The 21,639-nt window shown below is 33.6% G+C and overlaps 1 protein-coding gene across 6 annotated transcripts in view; it reads right to left on the bottom strand.

Annotated features, from left to right (window-relative positions):
- LOC143225794 (uncharacterized) overlaps positions 1-19,255 on the bottom strand; it is a 42,086-nt gene extending 22,831 nt beyond the window's left edge. Inside the window, exons 1-2 of one of the 6 annotated variants that reach the window (XR_013014091.1) lie at positions 8,338-9,586; positions 3,876-4,060 (exon numbers count right to left, since the gene is read on the bottom strand). The gene's annotated coding sequence lies outside the window, so the exon portion shown is untranslated. Of the gene's footprint in view, positions 1-3,875; positions 4,061-8,337; positions 9,587-17,055; positions 17,329-19,143 lie in introns of those variants that run through there. The other 5 variants (XR_013014090.1, XM_076455800.1, XM_076455799.1 and 2 more) reach the window with 5 other exon arrangements.
- Between the last annotated feature and the right edge of the window lie 2,384 nt (positions 19,256-21,639).

The raw sequence follows: 21,639 nt of genomic DNA, 5'->3' as shown, positions 1-21,639 counted from the left end.
CGAGTGCTAAACTTTGATCTTTTTTATCCCTCATACAGAACCATTATGTTTACTATGAATTTGGTTTTTTATTACCATGTTAAGTGGGCGTGGCAGATAACTGTTAAATACCAGATCTACATAAATCATAATACATAAAACATAAGAAGAGTGAAGTCTTGTTAATGAAGCTTTTACACTGCACAGCTGTAGGAGTTCTTTGTTTCCGCATTTCTTCCAATGTCAAAATATAGAAAACAGACAAGAATGTGAGCAACCTTCTCGACCACAGTATAAAACAACAAAGTTTTAAGTCGTTCTGAATGTTTAATGTCGAAATTTCGTATACAAACTAGTAGCCACAAAAGTCAGAAGATCAGAGTGACGTCTTTTGATAGAATATCTAACTAGAGGGCTTGTCTGCAGCTTATATCGTTGGGCTTAGTAGTGGTGAAAAATGATGCTTTATTTTCCAGTCAAAGTTTTGTAGTCTCAAGTTTATGTTTCGTGATTATTCCTTGTTTCTCAATTTACAATAAACAACAAATATTTTTTCCTTCGAGGCCATATTTCTATAGATAATCAAGATAATGTGAAGTTAAGTGCACCTATGAATGAGGAATCTTTGCATGATGACCTTTACATGTTAATCTAAGATGACTTAGAAGGTCGGAAGTTATTCTGTACTTTATTTTAATTAAAGTTTTAATGTCCATACCAGTTGTCTGAAGAAACTTTACGTTCAACTAATGTAGTATCAAGAAACTGTCAGACTAAGTATGCTGTCGAAAGGTAACGAAGTTTAATGGAAACTCTTGAAGAAAATCCAACGTGAAATTTATTCAAAAATGAGATAAGAGAATCTGTTTTGTTCAACAAAAACATTAATTTAATTTACATCTTAGTGGATGTACAATTACGAAATGATCCTTGTTTCGCGACCATAATTGCGCACGTGCAAACTGAACTTATGCGTGCGCGTATGTTAATTTCATAAACCGCAAAACAGGTCCTTGTATTTTAGAAGAGCCTATTAGCTCTAGCGTGACAATTACATATGTCTGGAAGCTTAGTTCAGTACATATATATATATATATAATGCTTACAAAACACGAACAATTGCAATCATCCTAATGGCACTGTGCAAAAAAACCACAGAGCTGCTGGTCTTTAATTACACATGCGCACGACGTTGTAAGGCAAAAATAAAGTTTCAAATTCCGTTGCTTGTTCGGCAATCTGCATATATTACACATTTTATCTCACCTTATTGTTAGTTCTTATTCATTTCTGCTTGCACGTGACAAGCAACCACGCACGTGCATGTTCTTCAGACATGAATTTTGCACAAAACACATTATTATGCTAACTGTATAGTTATCAAAAGTTGACAGATCCAAAAAAAACATTTAGTACATTTTTAATTCTATCAGGCTTAATCCAGTTTTTTTATCTGTTCTGCAAACGTAAAGCTCGAAATATTTTTCTACGCTTACATCTTACTTTATTTCATAAATTTGGTTAACACTACTTTTCTCCTGCATATATAGCTTACCATATAAACACACATTTTATTTAGATACTTCTTTTTCTGCATATACAGCTTCCCTTCTAAACACATAATTGATCGATTTTTTTAAACCTCTTTTCTCCAGTATAGTTTAAACTTATCTTACTCAAGGCAGTGTTGCGCAACAGACTTATAATTACAGAAGAATACTGGTTGACGAGAACGTTCTATAGGGAAAAAAGTGCGTGGACGCAGACTTAAAACGAGCGATAGCAGCGTAAAATGTTTTACGATTGATCCACATCAGTTAGGCCCAGCATGGCCAGGTGGATTAAGGCGTTCGACTCCTAATGTGAAAGTCGCGGGTTCGAATCCCCATCGCACCAAACATGCTCGCCCTTTCAACCATTATAATGTGACGGTCAATCCCACTATTCTTGGTAAAAGAGTAGCTCAAGAGTTGGCGGTGGGTGGTGATGACTAGCTGCCTTCCCTCTAGTCTTACACTGCTAAATTAGGGACGGCTAGTGCAGATAGCCATCGTGTAGCTTTAAGCGAAATTCAAAACAAATATACAATCCACCTTAGTTTATACAACACCGTAAACACTCGAGCAGATAATACAGGAGGAGGCGTATATGTAAACAAGACATGAGAGAGGTATCTAAAATAGACGAAAACAAAGATCTATATCCAGATATATTCCTTGACAAAATTGTATTTTTTAGAAGGTGAAACGAATGTGCTACTTTATGTATTCTAACAGCACTCATTCTTATTCTTGGAGTCTAAGCTTACAAAATCTTCAAAGTTTCTGACCAGGTGGCTACTAAAGAGTTCGACCTGATAAGCAAGATGATTTTCTCTTTAATCATATCTGTTTCCGCTTGTATATATTAGTTATGATAAAATACTCGTCATTATTAAAAAAATTAAAAAATATGTTTTGTGTCCTCACGTTCGTCTTTTAATTTTGTGATAAAGTCAGTCTCGTGTTACATGTTACAAATTTTCGCAATCCATGTTTATATGCTGTATAAGATGAAGATGCCCTCCTCTATTATGTGCTAAGGTGAAAACAAATGGTGCATATAATTTCTTATCTGTATCAACTAAAAGAACGAAACGTTCAACAATTTCTTAAACTTTTTATGAACATGGGATCTGTACAACAAATACAATAATACTGTCTGTTGTATCTTCGTTTAACTACTTGGCATGAAGGTTTCTTGAATTCATGGAGAAATACATACAAATATGTAGTTTCACATTTTTGTGATTTGCAGTTTTTATGGTCGTATTTGCGTTTTTTTACAATCAAATATAAATGGAGCAACTTTCTATGTCCTAAGATAACCTTTGATTAATCATAAATTTACAATAATTTCGCACAATAGACGGGTACTCTAGTTAATTATAAGTACAGTAAAACATGTCTAAGGCAGAATCGCACAGTACCCAGTAAAATTTCCGGCTTCGACATAGTGAACATGCATTTCTTTAATTATATATAATTTTTGAGAGGAAATTTATATTTGCTTGACTCAAGGGAAGTAAGACGTTTGTGAATAAAGTTATTATACTGTTTATGCTATATTTGTTAGAATAAGAACAAATATAGACATTCAACATATATTGTCCATTGTGTCCATTGGACACAAAAGTGTCCATTTTTAACTGTTTCGTTTTTTAATGTGTTTATTCATGCGGTTAAAAAAAGAACCCCAATTTTACGGCCTTTTCATGAAATTCGTTTTCCTTCTTCATTTTTACATACAATTTGATAGCGTCAATATGACTTAACACTTGTAATAAAGTAGGAATTTTTATTTCCTCACTATCTTTTCCACTTTGTTCATCTTCTGAATTTCTCACACTGTAACCATCTTGCGATTCTATTATAGATTTTAAACCAATTTCATCAGTTTCTGTTAAAACATTCTTGTCAACGTTCACAAAACTTTTCGCGTTCACAGAATCATCTGCATCGATCTTCTCAATTAGAGTTTAGATTTCACTAGAATCGTCATAACAAACATCTTTTTTAAAAAATGAGGGTATTTAGTAGCTTTTTTTAAAAATGAGGGTATTAAGTAAATTTTCCCTAAATTTTAAAGTTAGGAAAGGTAGGAATTTATTTTTTTCGTGAGAATTATTTAATATTTGCACTTAAAAGACAAATATATTTCTACAATTCATGTATCTAATTTAACTGCAAAAATAATGATGGCAGAGAAAAGAACAGAATATATTTAACCAATACTTACTATAACAAAATTTATTAATATTTAAATAAATTATTAATTAAATAATTTATTAATATTTACAGAAATTATTAATTAAATAAGAAATTAATATTTAATCAGAAACATTTTTTCCGCCTTACTCAGGTTTTAATCTTACTTGTTGATAGATGAGATAGATGAAAGATAGTTTTCCGTCTGCGTTACTCAGGTTCCGCCATATAGAGGGCCTTTTGTAAGAGAAATCTTAAGATAATGCTGCAAAATTTTGATATTTCCGACTTGTACAGGTTTCCACCTTAAGCAGGTTCCGGCTAAGACAGGTTTACTGTAAAACAAATAAAATATACAGACACTTTCTGACAGATGGCTTGAGTACTCATTTGGTTCATTCAACCCCAGTGATGGAGATGTTTGTTGGCAACAATTTAGTTAGAGCTGGCTCACAATGATTGTATATTTTGATTTATTTAATTTTGCGTTGTCAGATGAGATAGTTTTGCACTTTTTAATGTTTTATTTTTAGCGCAAAGCTACACAACAAATTATCTCCACTCTTTCCACCACCATATTCCAAACACCATATTTTAGTATTATAAGTCCGCTAACTTACTACTGACTCACGTGAGGACCGATGTTTGGAAACAAAACATGTTAGTCATTTCTTTTATGGCTTACTTTACATGATTTCACAAATCAATCAGCTTGTAAAGCTGCGATTTGTATTAAATCCTAATAAAATATCTTGTGTTTATTACTTTCCTTAAAAATAAAATTCATAAACTATAGAATAAATAAAAGGTTAACGTTAGTTTTTTCTTCACATAAATCTGTCAAATAAACAGGTTAAGCCTACAAAACAAGAAACACAAAGATGTTATTACATTTTCAAACAGATTGTAAAATACGCTTAAGGTTGTTCTTAATAAGAAATAAACAACTCTCGTAAACATCACTTATTTACGACATGTTGCTACTTTTTCATTCCAGTTTTCTCCCCGTTTCCTCATATATCATAAACCAAGCCTAAAAAACCAATTGATCATTGCACTATCAAAATCGTTTTCATAATCAACGATGCGGCCCGGCATGGCCAGGTGGGTTAAGGCGTGCGACTCGTAATCTGAGGGTCGCGGGTTCGCATCCCCGTCGCGCCAAACATGCTCGCCCTTTCAGCCGTGGGTTCGTTATAATGTTACGGTCAATCCCACTATTCGTTGGTAAAAGAGTAGCCCAAGAGTTGGCGGTGGGTGGTGATGACTAGCTGCCTTCCCTCTAAACTTACACTGCTAGCACAGATAGCCCTCGAGTAGCTTTGTGCGAAATTCCAAAACAAACAAATAAAAGCTTTGCGCGAAATTCAAAAACAAAAATTCAAAACAATAATCAATGACATGTTTACTGGACAAGATTAAGTTACTGTTGGACAGAGTGGCACATTAGCACAGTTACGACAGAAAGTGTTCGTACACTTGCGTCGTGAGTAGTTATTTACTCATAACTTAAAAAGTATCACGATTAGAATAATGAACGTAGAGTATATTATAAATATTATACTAAGACACATCTAAATACATTTTTATGTAAATTGAACGACAAATAAACTGTTTATAAACAGATAACCAAACATAGGAGGGGCAGAAAGTGTTAATGCGTCTACTTTAATGGCCAGATGTGTAGCCTTTCAGGTGAATTACTTGGCACAGTCTCTCCTCATAACCCTTCATGATCGTTTGACAGTACTCGAGTCATATTTTCATCTGTTTTTCTTTACAGAAGGCCTCCAACTCTTGCAAGTCTGTCGGATTACGTTGATGAACCCTGGTCTTCAACTCATGCCAAACGTTTTCAATTGGGTTGAGATCGGGTGACTGCGATGGCCACTTCAGAACGCTTATATGGTTCCTCTGCAACCAGGATTGCACATATTTCGATGTGTGCTTAGGGTCATTGTCGTGCTGGAAAATCCAACGACACCCAAGCCGCAAGTTCCGAGCATTATTCTTAACATAAGTGCCTAATATAACAACGTACTCTTCTTTTTTCATGATTCCGTTGACGCGGTGAAGGCTATCCTGTTCAACTATAGTGACGGTATTCTTTGGAAGATTTCGTTCTCTCTTCTTACGTAAAATGTAACGAACATTATTGTGGCCGAAAAGCTCGATTTTAGTCTCGTCTGACCAAAGAATACTCTTCCAAAAGGTAAAGAGTTTATCTACATGCTTTCTTCCATACCTTAATCGTGCTTCTAAATGAACAGGCTTTAAATATGGAGTTCTACGAGGACGGCATGCTTTGAACTCAGAAGAGCGTAATATGTTCGTAACTGTAGAGGTGCTTACTTCAACCCCAGTTTCCCTTACCAGTTTCTGTATGTCATTACGTGTTATACGAGGGTTCCTACTAACTTCTCTGAGAACCTTCCTCTTGGTTCTCTCTGGAATTTTGGTGGGGCGTCCGGAACGAGGGAGGTTAGCAGTTAATCCTCTAAGCTTAAACTTGGCAATTATGCTTTGAACAGTAGATTTCGACACATTAAGTTGTATAGCAATACCGGAAAGAGACACACGAGACTTGTATTTTACAATAATTCGTTTTTTTTTTTTAAATCACTGGACAGTTGTTTCCTGTTCGCCATGATGACCAAGCAGATAATGACGGAGACGGCGTTAAATTGTCGGAAGTACATTTTTTGCTGGCTAATTCCAATAATTATGAACCCACTGTCTAGTTCTGAAATGGTATAATGTAGTTTATTTGCCAAACTAAACAAAATATTTACGGGAATATTAGTTTTGTCACACGTTCTGAACTGTACGAACACTTTCTGGTCCTCCTATTTTTGGTTATTTGTTTATAAACAGTTTATTTGTCGTTTAATTTGCATAAAATTTATGTAGATGTGTGTTAGTATAATATTTATAATATACTGTACTTCTATTAGCCTACTCGTGATACTTTTTAAGTTATGAGCAAAAAACCACTCGGGACGCAGGGTTAAAACGTCATCCACGTAAAAGAAAGAACGAAGAATGCCCATAATTTCCACTTTAAGTATCAACATTTATGAATATAAACATTTTACGTTAAATAATTTCGAAATGTCTACATATTCATGTTACGGAGAAGAACCAAGTATTTGGTTGTTAAGTGACAACAATAAAACTCACCTCACTTTTTATATTGTAACAGATTTTCTAATGTATATTTACTTTAATGTCGATGTTTGTCTCAGTTAAATGTTTTTAGAAATGTATGTAACTTATATCGTTAAATGTGTACTAGGAAAGTTCCGACGGTTCTCTAAATTTGTAGAAGCTTCTCTAACATAAGAATCAATGATGTATATATATATATATATGTATATGTGTGTGTGTGTGTGTGTGTGTGTGCACAAATGCTAGTATTGCGCTAACTGAACTTTCGAGAACTTCACTAAAGTTTGTAAGCCAACGCACCAGGAGGGAATTTAATACTGTTGGTTTGCTAGAGTCAGTATACTATAAACTTCGAAAGCTATAATTGTGATAAACACTTATTAATTGGAAAACTACAGACATTTGACGAGAAACGTTTATAGATTTTAAACATTAAAAACCGATCAGCTTCAGTGACTTAACTTTGGACGTTAGTATTTCTATGAGAACAATAGATATCTTCATCGGAGAAAAGTCAGTTGGTAAACGTGTGAGGGTAGCCATTAATCAAAGTGTAACAATATAAACATATAATTCGCTATTCCTGAACCGTCGATAAAATATTCATTTCCAGACCAAATGGAAAACTCAGTACAGTTTGTAAGTTCGTAAAACTATTGTATATAAATTATTATTTGTAATAATCGTTATTATAAATTGTATTGTTGTTTGTAGATTAAAACATATTTGTGTTAAGTAAGAAAACTACGTGTATCAATCTTGTTGGCAAATATCGTAAATTTAATACATCTCGAGATTTAATTACCTTCTAAATTCAAATTACAGGTTATTTGAAATTGTAATACGTTAACGTAGTAAATCGGAGACTCGTCTGAGATACATTATATTACGTTACAAAATGTTCACAGTGAATACGTAATATTTATATCTGAATGTGCGTGTTGTATGAGAGTGCATATATACATACTTATAAGCAAAAACGAAAAAGGCAAGCATTTTACTCGCAATAAAATAGTTTCATATTTTACTGAGAATATCCAATAAATATATAACATAATTCAAACAAACTGTAAATTCTAAATTAACTCATACTTAAATATTGTAAAACCCATTAAAATATGACCTAGCTAATGTTTCAACATATACGTAGAAGTAAACAAACAAATTTTCTCACGCAGTGTGTGGTTTTGCTGATATAAAAAATGACAATTGGTCAAAAGCAGGAAACTGAATTGTTTAACGTGATGATCGAAGTTATATTCATCATTTATTTAACCTCAGGGAAGGCTGTGAAGAAACGGTAAGGCCGCCATAACATGTTTGCAAACTGCAGAATTTACACACACATGCATAATGAGCAACCTTAATAGGCATGGCTTTATTTCTTTCGGTACTAAATATTAAAAATATAGTTTTTAAGAAAATTAAATTGCAATATACTTGCCATACTGCATGAGAATTCCACGTCTTGAATCTTTGCTGATTCTAAAGCTCTGTTTCTAGGAAAATAAAACGGCAACGCCATACAAGGCGAGACAAACTCGCTTGGAGAAATCTCTAGCTGTTGTCAACAACCAGTCGTTCAACAGTCTGCTTGAACCCTGGCCGGGACAGATTTCCAGTTACGGCTCCTTGCCAGGTTGAAATGCGCCTACTCTGGACCACCACAGTTAGTGCCTGCCATCAACCTCGCGTGACCGCGAGCCTAGAATATGACTAATGGGCGACAAGCCTCACATGCTGCTCGTGAGATAAGGGTTTCTTATGGAAAATGGTTTTATTGTTTTGTAATGGCCAGTGTTGCATCACATCAGTGATCTGTAAGAAAAAGTGTCACAGCGTGCTGACCCACTTTCATTGCAGTATTAACTTCCTCTTAGTGGTATCCCTGAGAAATATTACCCGGGGAAAAAGGAAACGAAGTTGAATTTCTGAAGGCTAGGAATTCAGACTTTGACTTTTAATATAGTAAATCAAATTGCAAATATTTGTGTATTACACAGACTAAAAGCAGCATACTATTGTGAGCGGAATTTTGTTTTACACATCTGAAAGAAACCAATTTATGATGGGCCTATTTTTATTCAATATATTTATAAATATACAAATAGCCCGCTTGCATGAGTTTTTAGTGAAAAATTAAGTAATCGCTATTTATGTTTGGTGATGTTCGTTATATACAAGCTTCGCAAACACATTATGGCATTTTTCAATGTTTGGGGGAAAAAAACCGAAACCAGTGTTTGAACAAATCGTACCTATATTGAGTTATCATTGCATATGAGAAACAGAAAGTGATTTTCTTTTGAAGTCGTGAACGTAAACCATGATACATTTGGCCTAGTGTGTTGCTTAAAAAATAGGCAGAGATGTCGTAATCTCACTGTAGGAATACATCAACTTTATGCTAGATATGGATGTCATTGATTGTACAGTGACAAACACGCGAGACTCGCGAGTTATCTCCTGTATTGAATGTGTGCGCAATTGTACAAAGACTGAGTAGCTACTTTTAGATCGAGGCTAAATAAAAATACACTTAAGAATTCTGGATCAAACATAACGCACACGGGCGACGAAAGATTTGCTGAAAGTGCCGCTGATTGGCGTGTCACAAGTGGCTTTACATCCGGGTTATTGTACAAATTTATAACATGTGATTATAAAATTAGAAAGAACTGTTTGAATCAAATGTGAGTTAGAGGTTTCTTATATGTAATCTTTTGCAATGTAATTTATAATAACTTATAACATCAAATAAACAAACTTTTCTCAATTTTACTACATCGTGACACTGTCGTATGTGTACACTAAATGTGAAACAACAGATCACAAAGACACAAATAAGCATCTCAAACATTTTAACAGCTGACAACAGACAGAAATCCCGAAAAAAGAGTTAAAATCTCCCGGTTTTGTTCTACTACGTAATCACATTATAAGACATTTTAACAGCTGTCGATAGGTAGAAACCTTGAAAAAGAATGTTAAACTGTCCCAGTTTTGTTTTACCACATAACATCATATTACAAGTTATTTTAACACCTAAAGACACATAGAAACCCTGACAAAAAGTTCAACTATTCCGTTTTTATTTTACCATGTAACATCACCATTAGTAGACATTATCATAGCTGAGGACACACAGAAACCTTGAAAATAAAGCTAAACCTTCTCGGTTTTGTTTTACCGTGTATGTCACATTAGGAGACATTATAACAGTTGATGATACAGAAACTTAGCTCTCCAGTTGCACAGCGATATGTCTGCAGACTTACGATACTAGAAACCGAATTTCGATACCCCTGTTGGGCAGAGTACAACTAGCACATTCTGAAGTTATATGCTATATTTCAAACAAACAAGCAAACATAAACCTTGAAAATAAAGTTAAACCATCGCGGTTTTGTTTTACCATCTAAAACATTACGGGTCATTATAACACCTAAGGATATTCAGAACTCCTTCAAATATGTTAAGCTATTGTGTGTTTGTTTTACCATATAACGCCATATAATAGAAAGAACAAGAACAAATATAGTTTTGTTGTTTGCTTAGTGGCACATCTGCCCAACAAAGACAAAACCAAAACAGTAAATCACCCATTAAAATTGGTAATGCAAATGTAACTAATTTATTTCAGTTACGTTTTCATAATAAAAGAATTGCGTAGGTGTGGAAATAACAAAATCTAGAATGAGGCAAGCCCAGTTAAATAAATACTCAATAACTTAAAATAAGTTCAATGACAAATAAGAACACAACGTTTTATGCAACGGTCCTTCGTGTACCTAGTGAAGAGAAGACAGCTTTTTAAAAGACGTAAACATGTAAATCTGGTGACTTAAACCTCTTCGGTAAATAAGGAAAAAAACAAAATCCCGCAAACTGTATTAATCAAACGTATCAACTATATAAATAAAACCTACCAGCTACATAAATTAAATTAACCAATCACAAAAATCAAACGTCTAGTTACATAAATTAAAACTATCAACCACATAAATTAAAACTATCAACCACATAAACCAAATGCATCCTTTATGTAAATCAAACATACCAGTCAGTAGTAAAATCATGGGACACAAATATAAATGTTAGCAAGTTTAACTAAGACAGTTTTATTTTTCTAACAGGATTGTTGGTCTCTGGAGTGTGTTGCCTTTGGATGTTGTAGAGATAATAAATTTAGTCAAGTTTAAGAGAAAATTTGATAACTATTTGAATGATAAGGACTGGTTTTGAGATTTTTTGAAACTATTTCTTTTAATAGTTTTAGTTTAGTTTAAAAGATGGGACAGCCATAATGAGCCAACAAGTTCATTGTTATCCCAAAACATTATGTTGTGCTCTGTTAACTCAGAGGTACTAGTTTCATAAATCAAACCTTTCAACTACATAAATCAAATGTACCAACTACATTAAAAACAAAAAACAACAAATCAGTAATGAATCAAACATATCAACCTCACACGTCCACACATATATTACTTATAGTCTCTTGTTAAGTTTTAAATGTTTATTATTATGAAAATATGGAACTTTTCATATTATCTACAAACTGGTAAATATAAAAGTGCGTATATTATTAACATATGGCATTTTCCAGATTACTTACAAACTGACAGACATATAAGTGAATATTCTTACACTCAAAACTACCCAAAAATTACAGATTTAAACATGTAGTTAGTGTGAACGTGCTTCGTAGTCACTATGAAGAAAACCTATACGTTGGATAGGTGAAGTGAAGACAAATTGTGACTGGTCACTGTTTAGTTCTGCACACTATATAACCTTTTATTTTTTATAGAAACTTACAACACCCTCTCTCCCTCGCTTGCAAATGGGTTATATTATTGAAGTTTCTCAATCATTTTAATATACTAGTAAGAGTACCCGCACCTTGTATGGTAGTTATGTAAATTCATGATTAAAGAAGGTTATCTTAGGACATGAAAAGTTGCTTCCCTTATATGTAATTGCATAAAACGCCTATAAAAACTGCAAAACACAAAATGTAAAAGCGCAACTCTGCATATATTTCTGCAGGATCCAACAAACCTTTATGTCAACTTTGTTGTGGTAAAAACGTCCACAAAACTGAAAAACGCAAGATCCACACACACCCGGCGAAGTAGTCACATCGGCATACAACAGACAGTACTATCATGTTCATATACAAATATACTAAATCATCAAGGAACAATAACCTTTTATTTCATGGCAGAAAAGCTTTTTATAACGAAACTTAATTCGATTAAACCAGAAGATAGATGGCTGTAGTGAAGTGACATTGTAATAAACAAATAATTGTCTCTCGCAGGTTTCTTGTAGTAATGTTTTAGATATATATATATATGTGCATTTGATATAAAGCTGGAACTACTTCTTGTAAAGAAACACAAGTTTACTTTATAAGAATTTCGTATCGTCTATTTCTTGTTGTTGTTGAATTAAGCACAAAGCTACACAATGGGCTATCTGTGCTCTGCCCACCACGGGTATTGAAACTCGGTTTTTAAGTCTGCAGACATATCGCTGAGCCACTGAGGAGCAAAATAGTGCTAGTATATTTTTTCAATCATCCCTGCCAGGAGTCGTCTATTTCTTAACTTACTGCTAAAGCGTGGGAATGTAATAGTTTTAGTGGAATCGTTTGGTTGAAGTCATTGTTCTATGGTTAAACCTTGCAGTGACCCTATGATGAGAGTGCAGATAGCCTACTTGCTTTGCACCATAAAACACCAAATCAACCAACAAACCAGCTCTATGAAGAGAAGTTCCTCAAGAAAAATGGCCGTCATTACGTCCGCCTACCCAAGCCCATTACATTTGGAATTCTGTACGAAAGAATACACAACTGCTTGTACTGGTTGTTAACCCGTCGTACTGTAGCAGTTAACATAAATTAGGCACTAAGCTGTAGTCTGCGGTAAAGATTTACCATGATCCAAAGTGTGGCGTTTCTGTTGAAACAAAGTGTTGAAATGTTATGGTTGATCATTGCCCCAGTCCACAAAACTTCTTGTGTGTTTCAAACTTATACAGACGCTATTATGGTAAGATAAAGGGCTGTTTGAGACCATTCATCACATTAAAGAACGATGTTTATTAAATTGATAACAAAGGTCTGTCTATAGAACAACGAATACACAATGGAGACGTTTAGATAGCATATGACTTTTTGCTCTTATAAAGGTGACTTCTGTTACGATCATTAAAACGTGGTACTTACTGGCAACGAACAAATATGTAAATATTAAGAAGCTAACCAACCCTGGAGTTTGATTGCACAAACATTAATGTAAGATCGTGTCTTTAGTTAAACATACGTACAAACAAAGAAAACATAAAAGACCTCTATTAAAACATGATGACAGAATGCACCTTGTTTTGTTTAATTTTACTTATTCTATAGGCCCGGCATGGCCAGGTGATTAAGACACTCGACACGTAATCCGAGGGTCGGAGGTTAGAATCCCCGTCGCACCAAACATGCTCGCCCTTTCAGCCGTGAAGGCATTATTATGTGACGGTCAATCCCATTATTCGTTGGTAAAAAAGTAACCCAATAGTTGGCGGTGGGTGGTGATGACTAGCTGCATTCCCTCTAGTATTACACTACAAAATTAGGGACGGCTAGCGCAGATAGCTCTCGTGTAGCTTACGAGAAATTCAAAACAAATAAACAAAACAAAACCTATTATATATTAAACATAATTTCAGTTAATCCAATAATTACAAAAATTAAGCACATATCCGTTCATAACCACAACGGGAAACTTTTAGATTCTTCTGTCTGGCATACTGTCGTGGTTAACTGAGTTCGAATTGTGCTTGAACTTTATAAGGGATTAAAGCCTTACATCACAATACAGAATGTACCTTCATCTGAAAAATATATATTTATATGTAATCTTTTATGCGGGGTACAGGTAAAATTATTAATAACAGCCATTCTGAACATAACAGAGAAATCACTTTCAGTGTTGCACAACGCCACTTTGTTGTAGCTTCTCATATGTATTTTCTGTAAAAAATAATTGATGAAAATCATCGATCATTTATTCATAGTATTATTAAGGTTGTTAAATCTGTAAGATCATTTCTATGAACATGGAAATGTGCAAATGTTCTACTATAATGTTTACATGACCTGATTTGTTACTTTAAAATACACAGAAATATTAAAGTCTAATATTCAGTGGTTATAAAAGATGAGAGATTCTGGTAGCAAAAAGACCCGTCAATAAGTAAGAGGACAGGAGTCGTGAATAAGGATGTTCAAGAGATACAGTGAATTGGGCACATGACACAGGAGAACCCAAAACACAAAAGTTAATATGTTGTTTTCTAATATTATATTCTAGAGATATGATGTACCACTTAAGAATTAACAATATCTAGACTAGGGAGGAAGTCATTGATATAATATGACTTTTTTTTCACTTTTTTCATTTTTCTGTTAGCTATGTATTATTTTGTTATCTTTCATTGTGAGAAGAAACGTTTGCTCAAACTTAAAACTAGTATGCGGTAAAAATAAGAATAGAATATTTAAACAGATTCTTTGCGTTTTGATATTTTGTCGTTTGCTGTAGTTATGTAGGATTTGAAATTTTGGTTGAACCATGTTGGTCCGATTCCTCTCTTGAACTTCCCTGCAGAAACTATTAGTTGCTACCTACCAATAAGTAATATGTAAAATGTAACCCTCCACTGACAAGAAAGTAAACAATAGTATGAAAGATGCGAGAATCTGGTAAGAAAATTGTGTTTCAATAATCATCGATTAGCATAAATGAGGAAACACTGTGACAATAAAGAAGATGAAGTGACAATCAAGTAACAAACATGTTTTTCAATAAAAAAAATTCACTTAACATCCCGAGCTACATAAACACTATACCACAAAAACGATGATGCCACAAAAATTATTTTATTGTATTGTTGTTATTACATAAAAAGGACTAACTGTGCTCTGCCCATAACGGGTATCGAAACCCGGTTTCTAGCAGTATAAGTCAGCAGACATACCGCTCTGCTACTGGAAGGATATTACATTGTGAAAAGGGAAAAGAAACACAGCGTAGAAAATATTAAAGGAAAAATGACTGATTAACTATATCAACTCAGAATGGGAAATTCGCCTGAAGCACAGACAAAACATTAAACTAAACAAATTAATTGCGCGTAAAAACGATATTTTTGTACGAAGCAGAAGAACGTGAATGGCTAAAAGTGTTAATTTAATCGCATAATCATACTATGATCAAGCAAAATAATAAAAACACATGTATATTTTATGGTATAATTATGTCACAAGAAAGCCTAAAAAACATGTGTATATACATATGTGTGTGTATATATATATAAATGCATAAATTTTATGATAAAATCATGTTATGCAAAGCAGAATAACACATATGTAAACGTATTATCGCAGTATATGCTCCTTCTACGTCAAAGCAAAATAACATACATATCAAAATGAGTGCATTTTATGAATAATCATGTTTTTTCGGTTGTTTTCATTATTCATTCATACCATGTTTTGCATTTAGAATGAGTGTCATATTTGCCTTGTATGAAATAACGTAAAAAAACACTTTTAACCACTTTTAGTTCAGAGATTGTGGCAAAAATAGAATGCTTGTAAAATTCCTTTTTAGTAAACTTAAGGATACCTTACTAGAATTGACTTAATTTTTAAAACATTTTTAAGTGAATGTTTAACTACATGTAAGTTTCCCTTAGCTGCTAACCTATACTCATTCATCTACTTTGCCTGTTTCTTTGAAACGTTGTTTCTCTTTTACTCCGTTTCAATAAATATGTAGACAATTTAAATATTCGCTTTTATAAAAAAGTTGAAATTTATGTTACATAATATCGTGACTACAAAATTCTACAGTAATATTAAGCAATTGTAACTGTATACATGTTGCAAAAAGTAAGGTTTAGGGGAAATGATTTAAAGTGAAATCGTTGTTATGTATTATAACATTGATTTCATGGGGAAAAAATCTTGTATTTTTTTCATTCCTGAATTAATAATATAACATTATTAATATTTTAAGTACGATCATGCTCAGTGCAGTCTCCTTAAGTTTAGTCTATTGTCCTTAAGCCACCAAATAATTCTATCATTTAATATGGTTTCCTGTCCGTACTCAACAAATCTACCCCAGAATGTGGTGTTATACATATAATGGCAGCTCAGGCAAATATAATTTAAGAAATTTATGTTTTACATACAAAAATACATGTGTTAAACAACTCAGAGACAAACGTTATACGGAGGCTAACTTTCAAATAGACTCCGTAGTTTTAAAACGATTTACAATAGCAAGTTTAACCTTGTGCAGAGTTATTTGTAAAACTGACTGACATTGAGTGTAGTGAAAAGCCAGTGGATCTTGCTCTGAACAGAATATTTACTATTTGTGGTTTGAGCCTGTACTTTCTGTTTTTTAACTTTTAAAACGGCCCGACATGGCCAAGCATGTTAATGCGTTCGACTCCTAATCCGAGGGTCGCAGGTTCGAATCCCGCTCGCATGAAACATGCTCGCCCTCTCAGCCGTGGGAGCGTTATAATATGACGGTCAATCCCACTATTCTTTGTTAAAAGAGTAGCCCAAGAGTTGGCGGTGGGTGGTGATAACTAGCTGCCTTCCTTCTAGTCTTACACAGCTAAATTAGGTACGGCTAGCGCAGATAGCTCTCAAGTAGCTTTGCGCGAAATTCAAAATAAACAAAAAATAATTAACTTTTAATAATCTTTCTGTATTTCTTAATTATGTCTAAAATATTTTAATACATACAGAATCAAATAATGTTTATGAAAATTGTAATAATCAACCTAATTGTGATAGCTTGAGTTATCAAAAGAGGTCTAACCAGTAACTGTTATTGGAATTAATTTTTGGCTCAACTGTTAAAGCACGAACTTGACAAGAGAGAAAAACTGGGTTCTATAGCAAGATAAAAAAAAACTGCGAAAACTGAAGATAACATATCATGGAACTGGAAAAGCGAGTGTAACGAAGACGTACCTTGGATGAAAATAATATTTATATTTATTTATTAATAAAATAAGTAAACCGTTCAACATTACGAATTGCCCAGTTGCGCGAATATTCTAACGGTTCACTCACCTGAATTTGTTTTCATTCGTTAGACTGGAAGCAACAGAGTATAAAATTAGAAGGAAAAACAACTGATGCCTAGAACTGTGATTCTTCGATTAACACACCACAAAGAAAACGTTCAAAATGAAACGTTTTTAAAGAAAACACAGGTAAACGTTTAGAAAAAAGCGTGAGCACCTGTTGCAGGACAAAATACGTGTGCTTGTATAATATGTCACACTGACCGACGTATCTGAGAGTCACTTTGTAGGCTTCTACTAAGTAACAATGCCATGCCTATATAAATAATTCATTTTTGCCAGCGCCTCGGGCGTTTTCCGGTAAATGGATGACGTAGATGCTAACTTCTGCTTCCTTTTCATGTATGCGCTCGCGTGTGTGTCTCTATGTGTGTGTGAAGGCAACTTATGCTTACCTGAGCCAATGCCACGAAATAGATAACATTATATCGGCAACACACAAGATAGAAACTTGAGTCTCAACTAAGTAAGATACTGTGTAAAAGCTGGAGAAGATGTGGAACTTATAATAGATATTGCATAATTAGCGTCCTCTGAAACAAAATATAGTAATAACTTTTTAGATTTTATTTCTTAACGTTTTTGTTCAGCTATTCATTTGAAATACTATTGCATTGATAAACTAGGCAAAATTATTTATAAGATATTAGATTATTTTATTCACTGTTCCTTAATTAATGGCGCAATTCAAAGCTCTCTTGAACCAAAGTACAATGGCTACTTATATACTTCGTAGTCATTGAAAGACAACTACATACGATATTTAATCACGTTATTTTGGAAACCAATACAACTCATAAGACCCGGCATGGCCAGGTAGTTAAGGCGCTCGACTCGTAATCAGAGGGTCGCGGATTCGGATCCCCGTCACACCAAACACGCTCACCCTTTAAGTCGTGGGAGCATTATAATGTTACGGCCAATCCCAATATTCTTGGATAAAAGAGTAGCTCAATAGTTGGCGGTGGGTGGTGATGACTTGCTGCCTTCCCTTTAGTCTTACACTGCTGAATTAGGAACGGCTAGCGCAGATAGCCCTCGTGTAGCTTTGTGCGAAATTCAAAACAAACCAAATCAAACAAAACGATGTTACACAAACAATTATAGCAAACAGCTATTTACTCTTTGTTCTTGTTACAAATTGGACACCTTTTAGAAGAATGTACAGTAGCTCTTAGAAAATAGAAGTATAGACCACACTATTGTCAGATTTTCACGGAATGATAGATTTTTATTTGTCGATCGAAATTCTTTCATATTTTAGCCACTTAACTTATACTTTGCTCCATTCTTTTATATACTATGTATTCTATTCCGATACTTATGCATCTTGCTGTAATTCAGAATTATATTAATAGTCGTGTTTTCCGGTATATAGCTAAATTTTACTAATGTAAAATGTCTTATGCTATATATCTCCATATTGTACTGACACTATATAGCTAAATTTTACTGATGTTAATGTCTTATGCTATATATCTCTATATTATACTGATAATATATAGCTAAATTTTACTGATGTTAATGTCTTATGCTATGTATCTCCATATTATACTGATACCATATAGCTAAATTTTACTGATGTTAATGTCTTATGCTATATATCTCTATATTATGCTGATACTCTTTGACTATGAGTTATTCCGATATCAGCATTTCGTGCTTGGGTTCTAAACTGTTTCGTTCCATAGTTCTAAAGTTTAATGATATTAGTATTTATTATTAGCTATAACTCTGAGTCATCGAGGTGTCAAAATGGTAATTTATTCGAAATGCTGACCATTTTACTTGTTTTACGTAACTCATTTCCTGCCGAAACTAAACCAGTTAATATAAAATATCATCCAAATTATGCTCACCCGCTAGGTCTTTGGGGGGAGGGAGAGACCCGCCTTTAAATGGAGTCGGTTCTTTTGTTACACTGAACAGAGGGGTAACAAAATGTTAAGAATTTGACTGACATTCTACACGTTTCTCAGGACCGTGAAATGAAAGGTCAAGGACACAGCTTGTACGGCTTTTTTTCTTTTATTTTTTCATTATAAGTAAGTGATGCATTAAAACTAGAACTTACTTCTACGTAATGCTCGGTAACTTGTTTCGTTCTTTAAAACTTGTACTTTCAAACTTTTATTCTCTCACGTCTCTCTAAAAGCGAAGAGAAAGCAGGTTGTGGAACATTCTGAACATATGTACTGCAGTTCGTCTTTAGACTGAAAGTACTGAATAGTGAGTTGTGTATGTGAAACATCATACATTTCTCTATATCTTGCAATGAGTAAGTATTGAATTCTGTGAACGGAAAGCAATTTCGTAGTAGAATAAAAACAATTGTTCACAAAAAAAAACTGAGAACAGTAAATTGTTTTGCTCATCACCCAGTTACACGTTGTCTTTGTTGATTTCTTGCCAACATACCGCTCAGTGTCTCTTTTGGCATCTTTCTCTGTGACCTGTACTCTGTTCTAGATAATTTTGTTACTAGTCATTTCAGGGCGTGTATACAGACTATATTCGTTTAAACTACCGCATCTAGTCAGTTAGAGAAAAATTTATTTCGTTACTTTTTGATTGACTAGCACAATAAGTAGAAAATATACAACCAATCCACGAGATTAGACCTTGGAAGGTCAGGGTAATGTTACGGTAGTATACAACGTACTCAGACATCTGAGTTTCAAATATGAAACTTCTCTTTGTGTTTTTTTCCAAAGACGAATTAAACTTCAAAATGACAATAAATATCATCATGAAATCGTATTGGTCTTCCTTTTGAAATTAAATTTGACCTATCGTTAATATAACCTAATATAGTGGTACATGTCTAATTCTGGAAATACCTACATTATAGGTCGGGCGAAGCATAATAGGTATCGTGGTTCTCGTCCCGTTGCCGAATAAAATGGGAATCCGCATTTTGGGGTCGTGAGAGCTCTATATGAGTGATGGTTAAGTCTCGCTATTCGGTTAGACAAAAGTTGGCTGTGAGTACCGTCGATTAACTAACTTCCTTCCGTCGTTAAAATAACCCTTGTTTACCTGTGTTCGAAAATTATAAACAAACAAGAACAAGTCCTGCTTAACGTTGTTCAACTGTTTATCAAATGGACTGACAAATACGTTTCTATACCAATATATATATATATACATATACAGCTAAGAAAACAAAAGCTCTACAGACGTTTTGTTTTTATTATTTTAAATAAATGTATAGCATGAGTATAATTAAATTTAGAACTAAAGTATGTAATGTATCCTGTGTATATAAACTCACTGTTAAAAGTGCTTGCATTATCCGAAGTTCCTCTATCTTTATCACCAAGTTAACAGCATTTGTTCCAGCTGGTTGCACAACTTAACACTGGAGCTCCACAGCTTTATCACAGTTACCAGTGTTTACATCAGCTGGTACGAAACTATTTGTATAACTTAACTCACAAAGTTAACAACTTTAACACTGAGTTAAAAGTGTTTGCACCAGCTGGTGCTAAACTATATGTGCATCATAATCCTGTAAATCTGTCAACTTTGAGCCTGAATTAAATGTTTTTACAACAGCTGGTGTTGTACCAGTTGTAGCAGATAATTTGAAATACAGTCAACTTTAACAACCACTTAGACAAATTACAATGTGTTAAAGAGACCCAGTGGTTACCAAAATGAAATTACTCAGACGTTACTGGGAGATTGTTATTGCAATATACTGCACAGGCTAAGAAAATAACCAAATAAATACGTTCATAGCATAAATAGTGTTTCTAACATCGATAAAGTTAGTGTGTATTAACGATAAAGAAGGAAGTATTAAAGGCGATTAAGCTTATTTGACAGTAGACGTTAAAGAATTAAGATAAATACAAACAAATAAAAATGACCAGTTGATGAACAGTTTCTTTCGATACAACTGGGATTCAAATCAGGATGATGAAAAAGAAGACAATCTTTGTAAATATGAGATGAAAAGAGCATATAAAACTTTTTTATATTAGTGTATTAATGGGGTAAGAGTTTTTATAGAATCAGTGTCTAGGACTGCCCAACCCAGTTGAAACATCTTCAAAGGTTAGTGTATTATAATATTAACTTTCAGTCAGAGCAAACTGTGTATTTAGGACGAAACCATAAAACCAACATGGAAATCAGTACAGTTAATTGAATATATGTTTCTTACGTTTCTACATATAAAAATCACCCTCGATGTGAACGATATTTTCGGCCATAAACCCAATAATATTTCAAGTTAGATCAGTTTAAAAGATATTTGCTAGTCTTAAACGAAGGTATTAAGCTAACAATACAAAACAATCTTTAGAATAAAATAATGATAATGAACAAAAGCAGAACGTAATAAAATTGGATACAATAAACGATATAATAAATAATAAAACAATGTTTCAGGTTGATGATATTTAAATGTCAGACTAGTCACTTTACTGAAACGTGAAGTATCATCAGCTGCTATCTTTTTTTATATATAACATGACTGTTACACAAATACCTAGAAAGCTGAGCAAACAGATATAGATGGATGTGCAGGTAAATGTGTAAATTAATAGAAAAATAATTAAAA

Source organism: Tachypleus tridentatus, chromosome 9, assembly GCF_004210375.1.
Source record: "Tachypleus tridentatus isolate NWPU-2018 chromosome 9, ASM421037v1, whole genome shotgun sequence".
NCBI lineage: Eukaryota > Metazoa > Arthropoda > Merostomata > Xiphosura > Limulidae > Tachypleus > Tachypleus tridentatus.
The sequence above is the reverse complement of the archived record's forward strand: the minus strand, read 5'-3'. Positions and strand labels throughout refer to the sequence as shown.